General features: G+C 36.5%; 1 protein-coding gene and 1 pseudogene across 1 annotated transcript in view; both read right to left on the bottom strand.

Moving 5' to 3' along the window:
• Positions 1 to 25626, bottom strand: part of Vom2r19 (vomeronasal 2 receptor 19) — a 132884-nt gene that overhangs the window by 70487 nt on the left and 36771 nt on the right.
• On the bottom strand, positions 8542 to 20337 carry Vom2r-ps36 (vomeronasal 2 receptor, pseudogene 36; annotated as a pseudogene).

The following is a 25626-nucleotide window of genomic DNA, read 5'->3' as shown; positions in this document are numbered from 1 at the left end:
CTCACACTATTATTGTTTGAGGTCCAATGTGTGTTTTGAATATTAGCAATGTTTCTTTTACAAACATGGGTACTCTTGAATTTGGGGAATAGATGTTCAGAATTGTGAGGTGAACTTGGTGGGTTTTTTCCCTTGTTATACATGAAGTTTCCTTCCTTATATCTTTTATATTTTTGCTTTATTAGTTAGATAAGACTACATAATTTTCCTACTTCCTTTTAGTTTCTTGAGTAGCTCCCAAATGCACTCCACATTCTTTCTCTGTCTCCTTCTGTCTCTTTGTCTTTCTCTCTATCTCAGTCACTTGCTCTCTGACTCTCTCTTTCTAATTCATGATTAGTTAACTGTTGCTAATTTTTGATGACATATATTATGAAAACACATGTATCATAAAAAATTAAAATTTTCAGAATAAAATACAGCTAGGTCTCTAGTCCTGTAATCTAGTCTAGTCTAGTAATCTTCTTGCAACAAAACCAAAAGAAGAGGGCACACAAACATAATTTTTCTCTAAATAAAAAAATACCAGGAAGCAACAATCACTATTCCTTAATATCTCTCAACACGAATAGACTCCATTCCCCCAATAAAAAGACACAGAGTAACAAACTGGATACAGAAAGAGGACCCAGGCTGGAAATCAACTTTCCAAGCAAATGGTCCAAAGAACCAAGCTGGAGTGTCCATTCTAATATGGAATAAAATCAACTTTCAACCAAAAGTCATCAAAAAAGTGAAGGAAGAACACTTCATATTCATCAAAAGAAAATCCAGCACAATGAACTCTCAGCCCTAAATATGTATTCTCCAAATTAACAACATCAGAAATGAAAGCAGATACATATCAACAGAATCTGAGGAAATTCAAAAAATCATAAAATCCTACTAGAAAAGCTTGAAAAACTGGAGAAAATGAAGTATCTTGTAGACAAATACAATGTACCAAAGTTAGTTCGGGAACAGTAAAGTCATCTAAGCAACCCCATAACTCTTAAAGAAATACAAGCAGTTTTTAAAAGTCTCACCACCAAAAAGAGCCAAGAACCAGAGGGGTTTAGTGCAGAATTCTATCAGACCTTCATAGATGACCTCATGCCAATACTGTCCAATAATTCCAAAAAATAGAAACAGCTGGAGAACCAGAAAATTCCTTCTATGAAGCCCCAAGTACTCTTATAACTAAGGCACACAAGGGCCCAACAAAGAAAGAGAACCGCAGACCTATTGCCTTATGAATATTGATGCATACATACTCAATAAAATTTTTGCAAAAGGAATCAAAAAACACATCAAAATAATAATCCATCATGATCAAGTAGGCTTCATCCCAGGTATGCAGGGATGGTTCAATATATGGAAATCCATCAACCTAATGCACTATATGAACAAACTCAAAGATAAAAACCACATGATCATTTCATTAGATTCAGAGAAAGTATTTGACAAAATCCAACACCCCTTCATGATAAAAGTCCTGGAAAGAAGAGGAATTCAAAGCACATACCTGAACATAGTAAAAGCAGCTATATACAGCAATTCAGTAGCTATCATCAAACTAAACAGAGAGAAATTTGAAGCAATCACACTAAAATCAGGGAATAAACCAGGCTGCCCAATCACTCTCTAATTATTCAATATAGTTCTTGAAGACATAGAAAAAGCAATGAGACAACCAAGGTGGTCAAAAAGATACATATTGGAAAGGAAGAAATCAAAATATCACTATTTGCATATGATATGAAAGCATACTTAAGTGACCCCAAAGATCCACTGGAAAACTACTTAAGTCTGATAAACAACTTAGGCAAAGTGGCTGGGTATAATATTAACTCAAACAGATCATTAGCCTTCCTCTACTCAATGGATAAACAGGCTGAGAAAGATATTAGGGAAATGACACCTCTCAAAATAATCTCAAATGATATACAATACCTTGGTGTGACTTTAATCAAGCAAGTGAAAGATCTGTATGACAAGAACTTCAACTCTTTGAAGAAAGAAATTGAAGAATATGTCAGACTATGGAAAGAATGCCCATTCTCATGGATTGGCAGGATTATTATAGTTAAAATGGCCATTTTGAAAAAAGCAATCTACAGATTTAGTGCAATCCCTATCAAAATTCCTACTCAATCCTTCATAGAGTTAGAACGACCAATTTGCAAATTCATTTGGAATAACAAAAAACACAGTATATTTAAAACTATCCTCAACAATAGAAGAACTCCTGGGAGAATCACCATCCCTGACCTCAACCAGGATTACAGAGCAATAGTTATAAAAACTGTATGGTATTGGTGCAGAAACTGGGAGATAGATTAGTGGAATAGAATTGAAGACCCAGCAATGATCCCAGACAACTCTGGTCACTTGATCTTTGACAAAGAAGCTAAAACCATCCAATGGGAAAAAGATAGCATTTGCAACAAAGTGTCCTGGTTGAACTGGAGGTCAGCATATAGAGTAATGCAAATTATTATCATGCTGTACAAAGCTCAACTCCACGTGGTCAAGGATGTCCACAACAAACCAAATATGCTCAAACTAATAGAAGAAAATGTGGGGAACATTCTCGAACACATGGGCACTGAGGAAAATTTCCTGAACAGAAAGCCAATGACTTATGCTCTAAGATCAAGAGTCTAATTCAGCAGTATCAAGACCAATGTTTTATTTCAACAGTAATGTGATAAATGCAGAGAGTTTGGATGGCCAGAAATGCACAAACCAGTGCAGGAGAAACAACGAACAGCTTTTGAACTCATGGAGTATGGCCCACCAATTAGGAAAACCATTGTGGTTATGTCTCTATGTCATTAGCCATCACAGGACAAAGTAATAATTAACCCTTGATCTTACTGAAGTAACTTCAATTTAGATAATATTACAAAGAAGCTCTGATAGCCAGAGCCCAGGAGTAAATCATTTTAGAAAATTTTCCTGTTATTAGTGTGCTTTTCCATTTATTATTAATAGAGTTCTCACTAGATATTAGCCCACCCCTTTTGAGCAGATACCTGCAGATCTCTCAAGGTAAACTGTTTTGTAGTGATGCTATATAGACTTGTAGATGACTTCTTCTTACATAATGATGATCCGAAAAATTCCTAAAAATATAACAGTTATTTCAATTTAAGCTCTTTTATAGTGGGATTGCTATTAGGTCTGATGTGATAGTCAAAACTGCAATGAGAACCCTGCTAGTTTCCCATGAGTCACCGTTTAACTGCTTGTCTACAGTAACCAGACATTCTACAGCTCAGAGCACATTCCAAGACGTGGGAAAATTGTTAACCAAAGTCATTAAAAGGGAACAAATGGTTTATTATAGGCGTTAAGACAGAAGATTAAATACTGAATGGGTATATCTTTCAGCCCCTCAGTAGGCTGTATCTCTAGCACTCACAGTAATAATACATGATCTTTTCCAGTTATTGCAGCTAGAGCAGATTAATGATTCAATCACAATTCCAGGAAAGAACTTAGAGATGTAGAATTTCAGTACTGACCATCAACCTCAGAACGCATTTGGAGAAATAAGAAATACTTTGATTACTTTAGCTAGTGACTCTTTAAGGTCAGGGAACAAAAAAATTGACAGCACTGCCTGAGGTGACTCTAACTGAGGCAGACTGGTGATGATTGATTTCTTATACTCATTATTTCCCACAGCTTCCTAATATAATTTCAGAAGAATTTCTGATTAGTATATATGTATTTAGTAAACTGAAAGTGAATGTGATTGAACTTTATAGAGAAGTATAGATCTGTGATTCTTTTAAGATTCCTATAAGGTTCACTGTTTGGGTGCACATAAGCTACCAACCCCTGTTGTTGACTTAGGGAAAAGCTGGTAGAAGCTGAGAAGTTCGTCAACCCTGTCTCAGTGAGCAGTCTCAATTAAACTGGACTCCAGAGACCTCTCAGACACTGGATCACCAACAAGGCAGATTACACTAGCAGAGATCAGGCCGTTAACACTTATACAGCAGAGCACTCCATTTATGGGTTTAGTTAGAGAAGATACACCTAACCCTCAAGAGACTGGAGGCCCCAGGAAGTTTAGAGGTCTGGTGGTGTCAGTGTGGTACAGACATCCTTTTGGAGACTGGGGAGTTCAGGGAGGAGGTATGGGATGTAGAACAGCCAGGGGAGGTGGACTGGGAGGGGAATAAAATCAGAAGTGTAAAAATAAATAAACAAAAGATTTAAAAAGCTTAAAATTATAAGAATACATTTAAATGGAACTAATAGTTTTAAAACCTATATGAAAAATACTCTATAACACATAAAGACTATAATTTCTGACCACAGGGAAAAAGGTTATTTATAGATAAGTATTATAATAATTTCTATGGATTGAGAAAAGATCTTTACCAAACGTACATTCCATAGAGGACTAATATCCGATATATACAAAATACTCAAGATATTACACTCCCGAGTATCAAACAACCCTATTAAAACTGCGGTACAGAGCTAAAGAAAAAATTCTCACCTGAGGAATATATAATGGCAGAGAAGTACCTAACAAATGTTCAACATCCTTAGTCATCAGGAAAATGCAAATCAAAACAACACTGAGATTCCACCTCACAACAGTCACAATGGCTAAGACCAAAAACTCAGGTGACAATAGATCCTGGTGAAGATGTGGAAAAAGAGGAACACTCTTCCATTGTTTGTGGGATTAAAAGCTGGTACAACAAATCTGAAAACCAGTCTGGAGGTTCCTCAGAAAATAGACATAGTACTACATGAGGACCCACCTATTCCACTCCTGGACGTATACCCAAAGATGCCCCAACATATAACAAGCATACATATTCCACTATGTTCATAGCAGCCTTATATATATAATAGCCCAAAGCTGAACAGAGCCTAGATGTACTTCAACAGCAGATGGATACAGAAAATGTGGCACATTTCAACAATGGAATTCCACTCAACTATTCCAAACAACGGTTTCATGAAATTCACAGGCAAATGGATGGAATTAGAAAATATCAGTGTGAGTGAGGTAACCCTATCACCAGAAAAACACACATTAGATGGACTCACTGATAAGTGGATATGAGCCCAAAAGCTCAAAAAACCCAAAGTACAATCCACAGACCACATGAAGCTCAAAAAGAATGAACAAAATGCAGATGCTTCAATCCTTCTTAGAAGGGGGAACAACAATGTTCATAGGAGGATAGAAGGAAAAACGAAGACAAAGTTTGGAACAGAGACTGAAGGATAGCCATCCAGAGACTTCCCCATTTGGGGATCGAGCCCATGCACATACAGCCACCAAACCCAAATATTATTGCTTATATCAAGAAGTGCATGCTGACAAGAATCTGACATAGTTGTTTCCTGAGAGGCTCTGCCAGAGCATGACAAATACAGAGGCAGTTGCTCTCAGTCAACCACTGAACTAAAAATAGGGTCCCTGTGAAAAGTACCCTTATTCTTGGTTGAGAGATTTTGAATCCCGGGAAACCCTAATAGGGATGGCAGGCACATTCCTAGCCTCTATTCAAGACATCACTAGCTACAGCTCTCCACAAACCCCTGTAGAGAGGTTTGAGAGACACCAGTCACATAGAGCAATGCCCCAAGCCTCTCTTCCAAAGGTGATGACAGGTTACCTAGGCTCAAGACAGATCAGTCATAGAGGACAACACCCTAAACCCCTCCTCCACAGGTGAAGACATGACCATTGGTCAAGTCGGCTCAAGACAGTTCAGTCAAAGAAAGAGGACCACAGCCCTGAATATGTAGATGAGGTCTTCCTAAGCTCTCAGGCCAAACCAATAGGTAGTACCTGCTATCAGATACTGACCCATCCAAGAAAACAAACAAACAAACAAAAAAAAACAGAAAAAAAAACAAAAACAAAAATCAAAACAAACAAAAAAAAAGCATTTAGGAATCCTGTTCAAAATTAAAAGGGTACAAGGATTATTCCACCTTCTGAGACATTCTTTCATAAGAGCTGTAATATCCCTGCCTGGGGAAGAGATCTGCTCTCCTGAAATCATCACTGCCAGAAGCTCCCCTCCACCCCTCCCCAGCTCTGCCCATTGTGAGCAACCAAAATGAAGCTTCAATGGCAGAAACAGAACCAGCAGTGGAGGAAGCAAAAGCTGGTCCCTCTACCTGCCTGAGTTCTCTCCCTCTTGCTGGAACTCATGCACCTAGCTGAACCGTTCCAGCACCAGAGCCCCACAGGTCCTCAGTGGAAGAATTACAGAAATGATTGAAGGAGCTGAAGGGGTTTTCAACCCCATAAGAAGAACAATATCAGCCAACCAGAACTCCCAGAGACTAAACACACTATCCAAAGAGTACACATGGACAGACCCATGGATCCAGCTGCATATGGAGTCAAGGATGGCCTTGATGGACACCAATGGCAGGAGAAGCCCCTGGTCCTACCAAGACTGGATACTCCAGTGTAGGGGAATGTCAGTGCAGGCAGGCAGGAATGTGTAGGTGAGTAGGGGAACACCCTCATAGAAGATTCAGGAAAAGGGTTGGGATCGGGAGTTTATAGATGGGAAACTGGCAAAGAGGATAATTTTTGAAACATAAATAAAATATTTCCAATAAAAATAATATCAGAAAAATAAAGATTTCTTCCTTTTTTTAGTATATGTGCTGCCGAAGCGAGCACAGATTTCTTCCTTTTTTAAACCTCAGATTGCTGTTTGCAAGAAAGAGAAACTTGCTGAAATACTTTTCTTGTTTCTCTTGTTTGTATCTTGTTAATCAATAACAAGTTCTTTCTTTACCTTACCTGTATTATGTAATATTACTTACTGTCAAGGTATTGGGTACATAGTGTTTTTTCATGAGGGACGTAGGGCAGCCCCGGGACACAGCTCCTGAGGTGGGGAAGCATGGTCTGTGGCAGAGGACACAGGTGCAGCTGGCTCAGAGTCCCTGGGCCTACAAGGAGGTTGGGACCCTCAGGTTCTCATACTGAATGCCTTAGAATTACTGAGAACAGAGTGGAAGTCCACAAACTGGATCTAGCCCAGGGCCAAGGGGTAAAAGAGGGATAGCACTCTGGTTGGTCCTATGGGGGAGAGGTGTTGGCTTCAAGGCAGCACTGTGGAGGGCTGTAGGCTGGGTGGTAGGGAAGACTGGCAGTGCAGGAAGGACTTCTAAGCGAGATAAGCCAGTGGCTTTGTAGACCAAGGCCTTCTCTGTGCCTCCCCAGGGTGGATCCCAATGAAAAGAAAGAGTCCATTGTTTTAAGGCATTTATTGTCATGGCTGAAAGCAGATGAGTAAAACCATACCCCTCTTTTCAAGGTTGGCCTGCAGGGAGGAGTTTCTGGGAAGGAAAGTTTATTGGCTAAATTTCCAAGTCTTTGACTATGTCACATAATGGAAATGTGTTCTGAGTCTCTGTGACCTGTAGTCACTTCCTTTAATCTGTGGAGGGTGTTGGGCTTAAGTGACTGATGGACAAAATTCTATGGAGGGCTGTGGCTAGTGACTGACCTGGTTTACTGGGAATCAGGCAAAATGGCTACCATCTTCTTTAGGGTCACTGGGCTTTCAAACCTCTGATCAACTGGGAACCAGGCTGTCTTTCATGTATATACATATATAAAGTTCATGTGAGAATTTGTTGGAACTTTGTTCCATCCATCAAATCTATATGCAACGCTTCCCTGAGTATGTTGGAGCTTGCTTCTTCCACCAATTTTGTTTATATATGTCTGTACATTATGTGTAAAATTCCTGGGGCCTGCTTTTTGGAACTTTATTCCACCCACCCACCAGTACATGTGAATATGTGTATATGTGAATATTTATTTACATGCATATTTGCACATATGTGAAAAACTTGGAGCCTGCTGGCTGAAGCATTGCTCCAGCCATTTAACATGTGGATATGTGTGTGTTTGTCTGTGTCCGTCTATATGTACACATTTGTATGTTTCAAGTGGCTGGACCTTGCCTTTGCTTCAAGTATTCTGTGTGTGTTTGCATGCATGCACTTGCTTGTGCATGTGAGTGTACGTGTGTGAGTGTGTGTGTGTGTGTGTGTGTGTGTGTGTGTGTGTGTCTGTCTCATTATGTGCATAAGTAAGTTCAGGCAAATTTGGAGACAAGAAGAAACCATCTGATACTTTGTAACATTTGTTACAGGTGGTTGTTAATGTTAGTTGGTGGGATTGAGTATTCATCAGTTCCTATACAAGATCAGGGCTTTATTTATATTGTTGTGACTTCAACCCCTCTCCTGATATATTCTATCAACCTGTTGAAAAAATAATTCTCTCTCTTCTCTGTTCCTAGAAGAACTCTAATTCTGAGAATGTTTCAAAATTCTATTATCTCTTTCTCTAAAAGAGTAGGATTGATGTAGAAAATGGTGGAAGATTATAGGAGATAAGGTAGTCCTCAGTAGACATGATCTTGCTACACAATATCATCAAAGTGAACAGTGACAGTCATTCTAAAAACAGATATGGCAATGGAATCGAATATTTGGTGATTATGAGCCAACAATGCCTGTGTCAGTCAGACTTTATAAAATATGAGTATGAGAAGATGACTTCTCCCTGATCATTTGAAGAGAATTTCTGTCTGGTCTAAACAGTATTGTGTAGCATTTTGGAGCAAAAATGCATCCCAACACTCCTGCACTAGAAGCCAAGGTGGAAAAGATCTCCACAGCCACCATGACCTTGCCTTTGGTGCTATGGTAAACAGGTAGGAAAGTGACCCAGACACTGCAGAACACCAGCATGCTGAATGTCATGGACTTGGCTTCATTGAAGGTGACAAGCAGGTTTCTGGAAAGGAAAGCCAGGGTGAAGCTCACAAAGGCCAGGCAGGCCAGGTATCCCAGGACACAGTAAAAAGCAGTGACTGAACCCTTGTTGCAAACAATGATGATGTGACCATGCTCAGACTGTGCATCAATATCAACAGAAGGAGGAGAAGCTCCTAGCCAGATGGCACATACAATAATTTGAATGAGAGTACAAATGGGAATGATGTAGTTAGATGCCCTTGAAACAAGAAAGTACTTCATCATTCTATGAGGGGCTGTGACTCTGAAAGCCAGAATGACAGTGGTTGTTTTGGCCAGCACAGTAGAAATAGCCACAGTGAACACAACTCCAAATGTGATTTGCTGAAGGATGCAGGTAGCTGAGTTTGGTTGGCCAATGAAGAACAAGGGGCAGAGGAAACAAAAGATGAGTGCGATGAGCAAGATGTAGGTGAGAGTACAGTTATTGGCCTTAACTATGGGAGTTCTGTGATGTTTCACAAAGACTCCAAGAACCACAACTGTGAGTGCAGCGAGGCATAAGGCCATTAAGGAAAGAGCCATCCCCAAGGGTTCATCATAAGAGAGAAAGATACGAGCTTTGTGAATGCAGTGATTCTGCTCTTGGTTAGCATATTGGTCCTCTGGACACTGGACACACAATTCCACATCTGATGGAGAAATGAAGCTATTAGTGCAACTTCAACAATTTTACTGTCAGGATATTTCATTTAAGTACATAGAAGTGTTTCAATATGTGAATTTGGTAGCTGAGAATACATTGAAGATCAGTTAAGGGCAATAACATAATTGATTTCAGTACTAAATGTTTATTATTATTATGGAGAACAAAAGCTACAAACGTTTTTGTCTACTTTGCTATATTGTTGTGATCATTTATCATGGGTGTGTATATTTTTAAGTGTGTTCATATGTAAAAATAAGAAATGTTCTCATGAACCTGAGAGTAATTGGGATTTTGAAGGTCAACTATTAGATTGAGAATAAGAACTGACGTTTACATGATATCAATTTTTGTACCAACAAAAATAAATAAATCATATCTACTTTTGTCTCATTTTGACTGTAGTAATACAATATTTATGAGACTTTATCATAAAATGTTGTAACCCTATCACTGAAGGTAAGATGTACTCTATGTTTACAAAATCCCACCTTGCTATGTTTACAAAATCTGATTGCAATTTGACTGAATGATTATATCATTGCAATAAGGGATAATATTTTTTTCAAGATTTGAAGTCCTTTATATGGAATAATGCTTTAGTTGTCTGCCAGTATTTAATTTGTTTCAGGGTATAGGAATTTAGCTTGGCTGTGAAGAGAATGTGTTAATCTTAGAGAGTATTTTTGGTTTGTTCCCAGCACCAATGTCAGGAGTATTCAAATATCCTTGTTGAATTACTTATGCGTATGTTATGTGCAGAACTGCATGAATATCAGAAAAGAAATGGTTGGTTACCTCCTATTGGGGAATAAACTGACATCATGATAATTAGTGGGAAAGGATTTAATTGCTAAGCCATCTTAGTGTCCATAAAATACTTTAAGGATTTCTATTCAATTATATAAGTTGACACACTGAAAAAGGGGATAAATGCATGGCTGTCAATTAAATTTAGTAAATTCTGAATAAATAGTTATTTGGCTAATATGGGCTATGCATGTTCCAATACTATGTGAAAAATTGTGGCTAATTCCTTTCAGGACAAAACCATTTTAATGCATTCTACTGTGGAAAATATTACCTAGGTGCTGTGTATACTAATAAGGAATAGAGAACTCCTAATATTTACACATATGTGTAAACAGTGATTCTCACTTTTCTACATTCAAATAACATTAAACATTTTTTTAAAAGTTTCTACTATGGGGTTGGGGATTTAGCTCAGTTGTAGAGTGCTTGCCTAGCAAATGCAAGGGCCTGGATTTGGTCCCCAGCTCCAAAAAAAAAAAAAGTTTCTACTATAATAAAGACATAAGTTTCTGTCAAAATTTTTTTTAAAATAAATGGATTTGTTTCATCAAATTGTGTCATTATTATACAAATCTCCTATCTTATTCTTAACAGTTTACAAAAAATTTACAAATTATGATATACATGTTCATTAGTCTTACAAAGGACTTTGATTTAATTCCCACTACCCACATGCCTTATTCTGTATTCCATGTCCTTCTGTAGTTGATAGTTGTTCATAAACTTATGTAAGTGTACATACATCAAGACAATATAATGTAAATGTTTTAAAGATTCTTGAAATACATATATTTTTAGAGAAAATTAATCACAAGAAAAGATCTTATCAAGAACACACTAATATTAAGTTTTCTTATTAAAACTGTTTATTTGAGAATATGTCATCTACTACAAATTTTTGATGTTTCAAAGACATATGACAAGTTTTACTTTGGTCCTAGTAAAGATAGTTTCAGTTATTGTATTCATATAATGACTAACTTGGGAAAGTGATACATATTTTTACCATTCTATTTTAGAACACTTCAGCATTTCCTATATGGGTGCAAGTTAATAATCCATTTGAAGATCTTATCCCTGCAGGAAATACTCACTTGTCTCATTAGAAATTTCATTTTCTGGGCAGGGACTGCAGTCAAAACAACAGGCTGGCATTCCATTCTTCCAGGCTTTTCTAAATCCAGGACCACAATCGGCACTGCACACAGAGGTTGGCATCTAAAGGAAAAAGAGATATATCCTGCTAGCAGATGTTGGAAGATCTTAATCAAGATTCAGGAATGTCCACAAAAGATAAAGGCAGGAAGATGAAGTTCTTAAAACCCATACCCAACGTGACACAGCTACTCCAACAAGGCCACTATTCCAAATAGTGCCAATCCATGGGTGAAGAATATACAAACCTTCGCATTCTGTGAGTGGGTAAATAACAGAAAATTGGACTTTTAACCATAATTTTTTTAAAAAAAATTTGTGCGGTCCTATCATGGAGAAGCAAAATGAGACACCTGGAAATTTAATATGATCACAGTGCTTGATTTGAAATTTTGAATGAATCAATAAAAATTAATTTTAAAAATAAACTACTCATTTTTTATGATTTTTGATTACAGGTGACTACAAACATTCAAATATCACTAAAAATATTCTGTATATTATATTTTAGTTGTTATTTCAATATTGAATATTTTGAAAGTGTTTTTTCTGTCACTTGAGTGGTGTTTATACATTACTTTGTTCTCTTGTGTTCATCTTAGTTTTAAATATGATAGAGTTCTTCTAATGACTTTCATAGTGCTCATTGTTTAGTTATGATTTTTGTAATTGTGTTCATCCTGAAAATTATTTTATCTCCTTTTATTATAAGGAATAAATTCACTGGATATAGTAACTGAGTTGGCAGCTATGTCTCTAAATGTCTTAAATATATATTTTAAAATTCTCCTCCTTTAAAAATATCCATGGTATGCTACATTGTACAAAACTTAAGCAGCTAAGTAACAAGGATGGCACAAGGTGGGACACATATATCTCCCTGAGAAGGGGAAATAGAGTAGACATTGTGCCTGACTTGGTTTGGTGACTGAATGGGAGTGTGATGGGATGAGAAAAGGGGAGGACTAATAAACAGGTTGTTTGGAGAGAGCACAAAAATGGGGGTGACAACTCTGAGTCAAGCTAGAATATTAGAGCAATAGAAACTCCCAGAAATTTATGAGGATAACCATGGCTAACCCTCCTAGAAAAATGGGATATGGAGTCTGTGATGGCCATCTCCAAAAACCAAGAAGGTTTTCAATGTTGGGATTGAGACAACATCGTAACCAAAATTTCATTAACCTACATTTACCCTGCCTAAAGATGTGCAGGAATAAAGACCGCAGAGGATGAGGAGATAACTAACCAATGACTGGCATAGCTTGAAAATGTTGCCAAGAGAGAAAGCTCACGCCTGATGCTGGGGAAAAAAAATTTCTGAAATATTTGCCGGCAAGAATCTAGCATAATAATCATATGAGAGAATTCAATCATCCATTGATGAAACCAATTCAGAAATCAACGCCCCCAAAATAGGCAAAGTTTGGGGCATCTTGGATAAGAGGACAAAGAACTGTAAGAGCAAGAGGGATCAAGGATACAAGAAATCCTACATATCAAATGACCTGGAACTCAAAGTCACAAGAGTCTGAACCACATACCACAAAAATTCACAGGACTAAACTACATCCTCTAAACATGTGTAAACTTGTGAAGCTTGGTCATTACATGGGGGCACCTAAAAGCAGTAGCAGGTCCTCTGTCTGATTTTGTTGTCTGCCCTTGTGATTTTTTTCTTTTACATTTTGTCTTTTATAGGATTGTTAATTTACATTTTAAATATTATCCCCTTTCCCAATTTCCCCTCCAGAAACCTGCTATTCCATCCATTCTTTTCCTCCTTCTGTGGGAGTGCTCCTTTACTGACACCACCCACTCCCACCTGCTAGCCATGACATTACCCTACACTGGTGCCTTGAGCCTTGACTGGACCAAGGGTCTCTTCTCCCACCAAAGCCCAACAAGGTCATCCTCTGCTATGCATGCAGATGGAGCCATAGGTCTGTTGGTGTGTATTCTTGGGATGGTAGCTTAGTCCCTGGAAGCTCTGGGATGTTTGGTTGTTATTATTGTTCTTCTTATGGGGTTGCAAACCCTTTCAGCTACTTCATTCCTTTCTTTGACTAGTTCACTGGGGACCCCATTCTCAATTCAATGGTTGCCTGTGAGCTTCCACCTTATATTCACCTTATATTTCAGGCTGTGGTACAGCCTCTCAGGAGACAGTTGTATCAGACTCCTGTCAGCATGCACTTCTTGTCATCCGCAATAATGTCTGTGTTTGGTGTGTATATGTGATGGATTCCCCCAGGTGGGGCAGTTTCTGGATGTCCTTTGGTATGCACTCATTGATAAGCAAATATAAGCCCAAAAGGTCAAGCTAGCAATACCCAAGATACAATTTAAAAACCAAATGAACTCAAGGAGAAGGAAGACCAAAGTGTTGATGCTTCAAACCTTCTGAGAAGGGGAAACAAAAATACCCAGAGGAAACAATATGAAGACAAAGGGTTGAGCCCTTGTGAATCTTACCACCTTCTCTGCTACCTCCCCTGGTCCCATTAGGGGAACATGAAACTGCCTAGTTGTTGTGCAATATGATATGCCAAAGTAAATTGATGTATGACAGTGGGCTCCCCTTTTCTGAAGAAGGAAGGAATATTGGATGGAAAAGAAGGGAAGAATAGGAGAAGGACTAGAAGTAGGAGTAGAGCAGGCAGTGTAAATTGGTGTCCAGATATAAAGATAATAAATGAATGAATTCATTAACTACTTTCATTTAAAAATGAGTTTTCCTGGTTGAACCTGTTGTCCTGTCATCCAGGGAGGGAATTCCTATGGAGTTCTCTCTTGCTGCTTTCACATCCTCCTTTTGTTCTACAAAAAAAGTTAAATATGTCATGAAATATTTAATTTTTAACTTTGATTGTTTACTATTTAAATGCTGCTACTGGATAGGTATCCACATACCCCATATTAGTTTGAAAAGGTAGGGCTACAATACAATAAATTTACTATTGCTACCTACAGTGTTTCCTTCCTTGTATTGTTCCCTTAGGTTTTACATTTGATCTTTTAATCATGCTCCCTTAGTCACTGTGATTTTTGTTTTTCCTTGTTTTATCTGTGTTATCTTTTGAGGTTTCTTTTTTTTTTTTTGGTTCTTTTTTTTTTCGGAGCTGGGGACCGAACCCAGGGCCTTGCGCTTCCTAGGTAAGTGCTCTACCACTGAGCTAAATCCCCAGCCCCAAGGTTTCTAATTCTTATGCCTTGTCCTCATGTATTGTCGTGCTATCTTCAACATGGAGTGTTCATTTTTTGTGTGTCTTTTCACTAAGGAATTTTTTGGTTTTATTTTGTTTTTCCATTTCATATTTTAGTTTGAAATTTGCTCATTACTTTATAACTCTCTGGATGTTCTTTGTCATACATTCATACAGTGTTTAATTAAATTTTGATATTTTCATTGTATTCTCTAAGAGGTGGTTACTTCATTCCTTGATTTTTTTAACATTCTTATAATCATTTTTGATTCTTTGTTTAGTATAACCTTGACTATATTCTAACTTAGGTCTGTGTGTCTAAGTTTTGAATCATATTTCCCTGATGTTTTTCAGTTTTATTTACTAGATTCCACACTGGGATTATGATATATATGAATAGAACACTGGTTGGATTTAAAAAAAAAATCTATAGTTTTTCACTGAATGTGTTAGTAAGACACAAGTAGGTCCTGGTGGAAAACACAAGAGATTTTAATGCTTTCTTTTTTATGTATATCTAGCTCTGTAACTATACTTTACCCTTTTATATTCTTTTTCCTAAGAATGATATTCTTAATTGCATTGGGAAAAACATCAACAATAAATTTTGTACAGTATGAGCAAACTGAAAATCACTTCATTTCAATCATGAAGACTTTAACCAACTTTGTTTGGGGCTTTTTCAATATTACACATTAAAATCAAGCACAACAGAATTTATCCCTATACTATATGTAGTATGTATATGACATATTTAAGTTTAAAATTTCCTCAAAAGCAGACTTCATTATTACCAATTCCTCCCCATATTGAGAAGGAAAATATGCATGTCCTTGTTTGTTTGAATGATTTATGCCAGAATTAATGAAGCTGAAAATTTTACTTTAGTCACCTTTATCTTTCACAAGGTATGAATAAGGGCTATAAACATGTCTTAGCTCTTTAAAACAATTGTTACCAGTGTAGAGGACCCAAACTTGATTTCTAACCACCACTGAGTAGTATTTAGTTCTTGCAAATGCTCTGCGATTTGAATATTCTTCAGTCATCCATCTATACCAAACATGAAGGTGTAGCACAGATATACATTCATTAAAATGACACCCACATTCATGTTTTAAATAAACAAGGAAAAATAAGATACAATTCATAAAATAAATTTGTCATAGCATGTTTATGTATGGATAGCTGGAGGTGTTGGGAATTTAGGACTAGTTAGTAAACAGACTTTAAAATTACATAATAAAAATTGGTGACTTGATTATGTCGAATTTACAATGAGCCAGAGATTTAAGCATATTTTGAAGAGGTTCATTATAAGACTAGAAGTCACTATGTGGTAGTAAAAGTAGCACTAATAGAATATTGCTCATTTTACTGAAAATAATGTCAAATTGTTTTGTAAAACTATTTTATGTTGATGGTAAAGGCAAGAAACAGGTTCTGATATGATGCAACTACATGATATGCATGTTAGAAACTCTCAGTGAATTATTAAAAACTCATCTGAAAAAACAAAATGAAGAAACATAGTTTAGGAGGGTAGAAATTGGTCTCTTGCATGACAATCATTACATTTTACCAGATTCAAGGAAGGTAGGATGCACATTCTTAACAGTGTAATTTAAATCAGTACAGTTAGATATAACCTACCTGTATACTTCCCGTGGACCACTCTATCATATTTTCAGATAAGTGTAGCTGTTGACCTTTTGGAAAGTATGGACTAAATATTCCTATTTTCACTTTAAATCCAAGTCCCTGTGGAAAATTCCAATTGTAGAAAATGTCATACTCTTCCTTCAGTTTGTTTCTTTGATTCATATTCACTCTGTCTCCAACAGGATTTGTGAACTGTGTCTTGCTCAGAAAGGAATACACCTGAAAGACAGGCACCATACTGTAAAATATACTATATTCTTTAATGTAAGAAAATGCATTCTTGTTTCATCTTAAAGGCAACTTTATTCAGAGTATGCAGGTGAAAAACCTCAGTGAAAACTAAGGGATAAACAAAAGTATAATGTTCCTGTAATTTCAATTCTCTAAGATCAATTTAGCAAAGGATCACAAACAGCTTTCATAAATCATTCTATTTTATAACATATATTCTAGTACATTTGGTTTAGGCATCTAAGAGAGTCTTAAAGATATTGATAACATGAAACATCATATAATGGAAGAAGTACTACCTTCTTGCAGTAATAATTTTGTTCTTTATAATTGTCAAGGAGATTATCAACATTTTGAAAAGTCATCTCATGGAGTGCATGGGCAAAAGCATACACAGCATTGTATATTTCATAACTCCCTTCAATAATGGCCATGTCAAAAGTATGTGTCATTAGCCATTCCAGTGAGTGATTAAAGGAGCAGTTCTTCAGTGACTTACAGTTATATTCTAAGATCTTACAATTAACATACATCCATTCCAGCTTTACCAAATATTCATCTGAGTATTTGAAAGGGTTCAAGGTCTGAACAAAATATTTAAAACCAGAAATCTCACTGTGGCGGTGTCCAAAGCCAAAAGTTCCATATCCATTATCAAATGTGAAGTCTTTCTTAAAAGGAGTGACATCCCACTGTGAGGTGGTGACCCATAGTCTCTGTATACCTAGAGATTCCCACATTCTAAAGCTCACAGCTAACGTATTCCCTGTATCACCATAAATGACAACAACATTTGCGGATGATGTCATAATTTGGCTGTAATACACTTCAGCTCTTGACATGTATAAATTCATATTGACTGGAATAATGTTGACAAAGGCAAAGCAGACTGTATTTTTTTTCCATCTCTCTTCTCAAATAAGAGAGAAAATGTATGCCTTGATCATTGTCTGAGATGGCCAACCCTATCCAGTTCCAACTGAAATGAATTATGAAAGAGAGGAGAGCAAGGGCTAGCGATGTATCATCAGAGGCCATCTGATATAGATGAGGAAAATTTTTATGATCACACAGAACAGGATGAAAGTGTCCATAAGTAAACTGAGGGAACTAGAAGACAGGAAAGTATCATGAGGTAGAATGAAATCCTGAAGAATTATAATCACATTTTTGTAGAGTTCTAGAAATCTCTGCTATCTACCTCTTCCCTCATCTCAATTTCACATGAGGACATGAAGAAATCCCTACTAGACTCTGAAAAGTACCCTTGAACTTCATAGATTGGCTCCGGCCAAATATGGTCATGATGGCAACTAGATATATCTGATTTCATGAATTTCCACCATGTCCCTAATACAGACACAGGTACACATCCACACACACACATATGCACGCAAGCATGCACGCATGCATGCATATACATACATACCTGCTGAAAGATGAAATTGTTTAGGATTATATGAAGTGTCATAGTTGTTACCAAATTTAGTCCGGTAAGTACCATTCCACACTTGATGTCTTCTGTACAGATAAAATTAGGGAGAATTTCATGATTTTGTAAAGAAAAATGAAAGAGACGTTTGTATTGGGATTCCAAAAAACATCCGTATTCTGTGAACTTAAATGCTAAAGACATATTTGGCAAAAGATCAGGGTTGTTGTTGATTTCATTCATGGAAAAAGCCAAGGCGAGAGGATACTTTTGGTTTTCAGTAGGTGTTCTGTAAAAGGTTACAGTGTTTATAAGGACAGGAATTTACAGATTTCATTTGCAGTCAACAGAAGGACAATCCTGTACTGGATTTTATTGCCTTTACCCTGAAAGATTGAAGGGACCCGTGTAGTGTGTTTGACATAACTATAGAAGCTGGAAGCTCATAAAGCCTTGAAATGTTTATGGGAGGTGATCTTCCATAAGTGAGATGTACAACTCTCATGTTCTCACAGAGATAGTTTTTGCTTCTCTTGTTTTAGAATATTTGCTAATAAGATAAATAAGTCACACTTCACTTTGACCAAATTGAAAAAATGGTCACATATTCTTCTGAAATTAGTGAGAAATATGAAAAATACATGGTATATGTGAGCCGTTGAGTATATGGTATATTTATGAAAATTCCTATATTGGCAAAGGCAGTAACAGAATGACCATTGAGTTCACAGCAGTCTTTTGAGGCAATACTTGACTCACGTAGCTAAAATTCATTTTCATTAGGAGGAAATACATTTATTATATCCCCACATAATCATCCTTATCTTAAATGCTCTTTTTTTCTAAAATGTAGTTGCAATGGAGTTATACTGTTTTGTTTATGTTTTTCAAAGCATAGTAACTCGTGTCAGAATTATTTAAAACATCTGATTAATCAACATTAAATATATTACTTCTTTAGTACTTTTCATTAACAGCTAAATATATGTGTTCCTGTTAGAAAATGTACATCTGTGGTGTTTTTTTTATATTAAAAACTAGCCCTTTAAAATATTGATTATAAATACACAGAAAAGTATCTTTAAAAATTTTAGTAACATACTACAGAAGTTTGAGAATAGTACTTGTGAAAATCAAACACTAACTCCTACATATTAAACATTAAGAAACATACAGTAATTGAGTCATTAGAGTGACTTTGTGGTATGAAGTACTTTGTCTGAAAAAACTCAGAAGTCCACAAAATCAAAATGGAGATAGTGCCCACACTGCTAAAATATGCAACTATACTTTGTAAAATTACTAAAAAAAGACATAGGTGCTAAATATTAAAATTTTCTGTTTTAATAACAGAGAGGTAGAAATAATAATGAGGTAAAAATATTAAAGCAAATATGTTCTAATATGCAACCTCTATATCCTTATTTTATAGTATTGCCAACTATAGTACGTCAAATTGTCACCTAGGAAAGTGATAAGGGAAGTAACTAGTCACTACTACTAGTAATATGTCACTTTTCAAAGATTGCAAACATGTTCTTTATAATCAGTACATTTCCTCTTTTTTATAGAGAGAACTAGACTTTGTAAGACATAAAACCCAGTGAAGTTATACAGATCAAAATATGAAGTTCTCAGAAAATAGATTTCTTACATCAATTCTTGATGCAGCTTTAGTTCATAAATAGGGACCAAATGGAGAAAATTTAAAAAAGTATCTGAAATCTGTATGAAAGCTCTTCACACCTACGGGTGTGTTCAACTTAAGTGCCTCTAGAATATGCACTAGAAACTATACTCTGAAAAGAGGACTGTATGACCATTTTTCTAAATAAATGTAGGATAAACTCACAAAAATTTGATACTGTTTTCTTTTTTAAGGAACCATTGCCATCTATGCTATTGAAACTGTTTAGGGAAGGATATAGGGTAAATAATGATTGGAGTCTTTTTATTGCCCAGTTTTGATCCCTGTATGTGGGAAGGCTGTTGGCCAAAACATACCACAGGTCAATTTAAAGAGCATTACATCTCTAAAGCAATTTTTAGTCCTTTCTTGTTTGCAAGTTGATAACATGTATAAAATATCTTTGGTATTGCGTTTCTCCTCACCTTCTGCAGTCTAAGGAAATATTATTGATGTCATTTATATGGAAAATACCAAGTACTTACTGTATATTTGAAATATGACTGAAATACTCTTTTTCCACAGGCTTTTGCACTGGTAAAATAAAGAACATACAACTAGTTCCCAGGTTTCTATCCTGGTATTCATTCTTCTTCATACTCCAAAAGCACCTGGGATAAATAAAACTAGCCACAAGAAGTGGAATGTTCAGGAGAAATAAGAGCAAAATTAAGGTGAGCATATTTTTTCCTGCTCTGAGCCCGGGCAGTATTGATAGTTAATTGCTGCACAGATCAGCAAACAGGTAGCAATTATCCTCATCTTCTACACTGGACAAGAAGATGCTATACCTGTATTCATGTTTCCTTTTCTACAGGTGTTTCCTCATCCCTGAAGAATCTTTGACCATCTCTCTCGTGAGGAGATTCATTTGATATCCACAGTACATTTGATAAACTTCTTTGATATACATATATATATATATATATATATATATATATATATATATATATATGACAATGGTGTAACTTGAGGGCTGACATCACATGTTTGTGGAAATTAAGGTCCCTGGAAAGATTCCACTTTGTGGGAATTTGGTCCCACTTCTACCCAAAAAAAATCTGTTTATGTGAACACTTTAAATCATTTTAATGGATTTGATAAATTAAGCTACTGTTTGACAGGTATTAAGGGTTCAGAAGGAACTCACAAATTCTGATGTCAGGGTTATAAACTGGCTATCGCGTCACATATCCTCGGGGAAGGATAAGCAGTGTCATGTTTCAAACATTCAATATCCACTGAGAATTAAGTATGGGCAATCCTACAGCAGTGATAGGTACAGAATATCTAAACAAATCTGTGCTATGTAAGCACATTTATGTCTTCAGAATCAAAAATTACAAACAAATCCAGAAATGTCTTGAATTCTGCTGTACCTAAAACTATAAAAACTCCATCATAGAACCACAATTTAATTACATATTAAATGTTGCTTTTTAAAAAACGTTTTCTTGAATATTTGATGTATTTACTTTTCAAATATTATCCCCTTCCCCCCTGCTCCCATATCTCCCCCACCTCTCCCTGCTTCTATGGGGATGCTACCACTCTTACCCACCCACTCAAACCTTCACATCATAACATTATCCTAAATGGGGAAATGAGCATTCAGAAGACTAAGGACTTTTTCTCCTGTTGATGCTGAAAAAATGGCATCCTCTGCCACATATGTGGCTGTAGTCATGGATCCTTCCATGTGTACTCATTGGTTGGTGGTGTAGTTCCTGGGAGCTCTGGTGGGGTTTGGTTGGTTGATATTTTTGTTTCATGTTCAAAATCTTCAGATCCTTCAGTTTTTTCTCTATCTCCTCCATTGGAGGTCCCCTGTTCAGTCCAATGATTAAATGCAAATATCCTCAATCTCTATCAGTAGGGCTCTGGCAAGGGTTCTCAGGAGACACCAATATCTAGCTCGTATCAACAAGTAATTCTTGGTATCAGAAATAGAGACTGGGTTTGGTGGCATGTGGGAGGATCCCCAGGTGGGGTAGTTTGTAGATGACCTTTTTCTTCAGTCCCTATTCCATTATTTCCTCTAGTTCCTGTATGTCCCTGTATTTCCTCCCATGAGTATTTTTCCCCTTTCTAAGACGGAGTGAATCATACCATTTTGGTCTTTATTCTTCTGGGGCTTTATATGATCTGTGATTTTTTTCTTAGGTATTCCAAGCTTTTGAGCTAATATCCACTTATAACTGAGTGCATACCATCTGTGTTCTTTTGTGATTATGTTACTTCACTCAGGATGATATTTCCTAGTTCCACTAATTTCCTAAAAATTTCATAAAGTCATTGTTTTTAATAGCCGAGTAGTACTCCATTGTGGAAATGTACCATATTTTTTGTACACATTTGTCTGTTGAAGGAGATTTAGGTTCTTTCCAGATTCTAGTTATTATAAATAAGGCTAAGATGAACACAGTTCTGCAAGTGTCATTGTTATATGTTGGAGCATCTAAGGGTGTATGCCCAGGAGTGGCATAGCTGGGTCCTCATATAGTGCTGTGTCCAATTTCTGAGGAACGACCAGACTGATTTCCAGAGTGGTTATACCAGCTTGCAATCCAACCAACAATTGAGGACTCTTCCTCTTTCTCTACATATTCGCCAGCATCTACTGTCACTTGAGTTTTTGATCTTACCCATTCTGACTGATGTGTGAGGTGGTATCTCAGAGTTGTTTTGATTTTCATTTCCCTGATAAATAAGGATCTTGAACATTTCTTTAGGTCCTTTCAACCATTTGGTATGCATCAGTTGAGAATTCTTTTTTTAACTCTGTGCCCCATGTAATACGATTATTTAAATCTGTGCAGTCTAACTTCTTGAGTTATTGAATATGTTAGATATTAGCTCTCTGTCAGATGTAGGATTGGTAAAGAACTTTTTCCAACCTCTGAGTTGCTGTTTTATCCTATTGACAGCCTTTTCCTTACAGAACCTTTGAATTTTATGAGGTCCCATTTTCCAACACTTGTTCATACACCATGAGCCATTGGTGTTGCATTCAGTAAATTTTCTCCTGTATCTATTTGTTTGAGAATCTTCTCCACTTTCTCTTCTATCAGTGTGTCTGGTTTTAGTTGGAGGTCTTCTGATCCACCTGCACTTGACTGTTGTAAAAAGTAGTGAGAATGTTTCAATTTCCAATGTTCTCCATAATGACCTCCAGTTGAACCAGCACCAAGTGTTGACAATGCTGTCTGTTTTCCATTGGATAGTTTTAGCTTCTTTTTCATAGATCAAAGGACTATATGTTTGTGGGTTCACTTCTGCATCTTCCAGTTCCATTCATCTACCTGCATGTCTCTGTTCCAATACCATGCAGTTTCTCTTATGACTGCTCTGTAATGCACCTTGAGGTCAGAGATGGTGATTCCCCCATTTTTATTGTTGAAAATAGTTTTTCTTATTCTAGGTTTTTCTTTTCCCAATAAATCTGCAAATTACTCTTTCTAGTTCTGTGAAGATTCAGTTGGAATTTTGATGGGGATTGCATTAAATCTTGGCAAGATAACCATTTTCAACATATTAATCTTGTCAATCATTGAATGTTGGAAATCTTTCCACCTTGTGAGATTTTCTTTGATTTCTTTCTTCAGAGACTTGAAGTTCTTGACATACAGATCTTTCACTTTCCTGTTTAGAGTCAGATCAAGGTATTTTATATTACTTGTGGCTATTGTGGAGGGTGTCATTTCCCTAATTTCTTTCTTAGCTGTTTATCCTTTGAGTAGAGGAAGGTTACTGATTTGTTTGAGTTAATTTTATATTCACCTACTTTGCTGAAGTTGTTTATCAGCTGTAGAAACTCTGTAGTGGAATTTTTGCTGTCACTTATGTACTCTATCATATCATTTGCATTAGTGATATTTTGGCTTTTTCCTTTCCAATTTGTATCCCTTTGTCCTCTTTTTGTTGTCTAATTGTTCTGGCTAAGACTTCTAGCACTATATTGAATAGGTAGGGAAAGAATGGAGAGCATCATCTAGTCCCTGATTTTTGTGGGATTGCTTCAAGTTTCTCTCCATTTAGTTTGATGTTGGCTACTGATGTGCTGTATATTGCTTTTACTATGCTTAGGTATGGGTCTTGAATTCCTGATCTTTCCAAGACTTTTATCATGAAACTTTTGAATTTTGTCAAATGCTTTCTCAACATCTAATGAAATGATCATGTTGTTGTTTTCTTTGAGTTTGTTTATATAGAGGATTATTTATGATTAATTTCCATATACTGAACCATCCTTGCACCACTGTGTTGTGTGAAGAATCATATTGATGTGTTCTTGAATTTGGTTTATGAGGATTTTATTGAGTATTTTTACACTAATATTCATGAGCTAAATTGGTCTGAAGTTCTCTTTCTACATAAGGTCTTTGTGTTTTTTACTTATAAACATATTTGTAGCTTCAAAGAAGGAGTTGGATAGTGTTCCTAAACCTTTACTCTTATGGAGTGTCTTCCTTTGTCACTGAGATGTGTTTCCTGTATGTAGCAAAATTCTGGGTCCTCTAAACATAACCAGTCTGTTATTCTATGTCTTTTTCACTGGGAAATTGAGTCCATCAATGTTAAGAAATATTAAGGAATAGTGATTTTTTTGTCTTATATTTGATGTTCGAGGTAGAATTATGTTTACATCGCTATCTTCTGTTGGGTTTGTTGCAAGATTAGTTTCTTCCCCCCCCCCCCCCCCCAGAGTTTAGATTTCCTCCTTGTGTTGGAGTTTTCTATTTATTATCTTTTTTAGGGCTAGATTAGTGGAAAGGTGTTATGCAAATTTCGTTTTATCATTGACTATCTCGTTTTCTCTATCTATGCTAATTGAGAATTTTGCTGGATATAGTAATCTGTGTTGGCATTTGTGTTCTCTTAGGGTCTCTGTGACATCTGTCTAGGATCTCCTAGCTTTCATAGTTTCTGTTGAGAGTTCTGCTGAAATTCTGATAGGTTTGACTTTACATATCATTTAACCTTTTTTCCTTACTGCGTCTAATATTCTTTTCTTTGTGTGTGTATTTAGTGATTTGACTATTATGTGACAGGAGGGAGGAATATCTGTTCTGGTTCAATCTGTTTGGAGTTCTGTAGGCTTCTTGTATCTTCATGGGCATCTCTTTATAGGTTAGGGATGTTTTCTTATATATTTTTGTTGAAGATATTTACTTGTACTTTAAGTTGGGAATAATCATTCTCTACTGTAGCTATGATTCATAGGTTTGGTCTTCTCATTGTGGCCTGGATTTCCTGGATATTTTTGGTTAGGAGCTTTTTCCTTTTTGCATTTCCTTCGACTATTGTGTCAGTGTTTTCAATGGAATCTTCTGCCCTTCATATTCTCTCTTCTGTCTCTAGTATTCTATTGGTAGTGCTTGCATCTGTGCCTCCTGATCTTTTTCCTAGGATTTTTATTTCTGGGTTTGTCTACTTTGTGATTTCTTTATTGTTTCTATTTCCATTTTAAAATCCTGGATTGTTTTGTTCAATTTTTCACCTATTTGGTTGTGTTTTTCTGTAATTATTTCACAAATTTTTATGTTTCCTCTTTAATGGCTTCTACCTTTTTAGCTGTTTTTCTCCTATATTTCTTTAAGGGAGTTATTTATGTCCTTCTTAAAGTCCTGTACAATCATCATGTGATGTAATTTTAAATCCAAATCTTGCTTTCCTGGTGTTTTGGGATATCCAGTATTTGCCGTGGTAGGAGAACTGGGTTCTGATGATGCCAAATAGTCTCAGTTTCTGTTGCTTAGGTTCCAGTGCCTGCCTTTTGCCATCTGGTTATCTTTGATGTTAGTTGGTCATGCTTGTTTCTCTTGTGGGCCTGTCAGCCTTGGATTGAAAGCACTCTTGGAAGTCTAGCTGTCCCTTTGCATGCTTTTTGTCAGAGCACTTGGAAACAGTCCTGGCTCTGGGAGCAAATGGATACCAGAAAGGCCCTGTCCCAGGATTCACTGAGGCTCTA

Source organism: Rattus norvegicus, chromosome 1, assembly GCF_036323735.1.
Source record: "Rattus norvegicus strain BN/NHsdMcwi chromosome 1, GRCr8, whole genome shotgun sequence".
Lineage (NCBI taxonomy): Eukaryota > Metazoa > Chordata > Mammalia > Rodentia > Muridae > Rattus > Rattus norvegicus.
The sequence above is the reverse complement of the archived record's forward strand: the minus strand, read 5'-3'. Positions and strand labels throughout refer to the sequence as shown.